We start from the raw sequence: 710 nt of genomic DNA on the forward strand, positions 1-710 counted from the left end.
ATGTTAGGTGAGACGAGAAGGGCAGGGTGGGGCGGGGGCGGTCTCCAGGTTTATCATCTTTGCGCTCTCGCTTCCAGCGCCATACCCACAAGCTTGTCCAAGAGAAAGAGACTGCAGGAAAGCCACGTTCCCGGGTTTTCAACAACTAATTCTAAAGCAGACCCCAAAGGGCACTTCATTTATTAACATTTTGGATAAAATGAAATGTTCATGTCCCAATCAATCTGGGTCCCCAAAGCCCGCCATTCCCAAGCTTCCCAGACCAGTGGGGCAAAGCACGAAACACTCGCCACCGTGCTGCCCAGAAGCCGCCGGCAAGGTGGAAAGTTGCAGAAGCGGAGCCGGGAGGGGCGCGAGCCCACCCCCGAGCCCGGGCCGGAGGAGGGCGCTTCCTCCAGGAAGTGACGCGAGCTCAATCCCGGCCTGGCTCTCCCCAAACAAAAGGGATCTTGGGGCCCCGGGAGGAGCCTAAATGACATTGGAGAAGCCCCTCCTCCAGCCCGCGCGCATTGGTGCCGGGGCCGAGGAAGCGAGGTGACGATTGGCCCTGGCGAATGCCAGTGCCCCTGCCCGGCGGTTGAGGGGCGGGGTCTCCGGGGCTGTGGATGGGAGCGGGTGGCGGAGGCGGCGGGGAGCGGAGCCCGGAGCGCCGGGGAAAGGTAGGAGCCGCCGGGGCTGGGGTTTGGCGGAGGGGGGGAGGCCGGGTGCTC

At 63.5% G+C, this 710-nt stretch overlaps 1 protein-coding gene across 1 annotated transcript in view; it reads left to right on the forward strand.

The window, feature by feature from the left end:
- The first annotated feature begins 600 nt into the window (after positions 1–600).
- Positions 601–710, forward strand: part of CTTNBP2NL (CTTNBP2 N-terminal like) — a 54,885-nt gene continuing 54,775 nt past the window's right edge. Inside the window, exon 1 of the mRNA XM_077780185.1 lies at positions 601–659. The gene's annotated coding sequence lies outside the window, so the exon portion shown is untranslated. The remainder of the gene's footprint in view (positions 660–710) is intronic.

Source organism: Crocuta crocuta, unplaced genomic scaffold, assembly GCF_008692635.1.
Source record: "Crocuta crocuta isolate KB4526 unplaced genomic scaffold, BGI_CrCroc_1.0 scaffold364, whole genome shotgun sequence".
Lineage (NCBI taxonomy): Eukaryota > Metazoa > Chordata > Mammalia > Carnivora > Hyaenidae > Crocuta > Crocuta crocuta.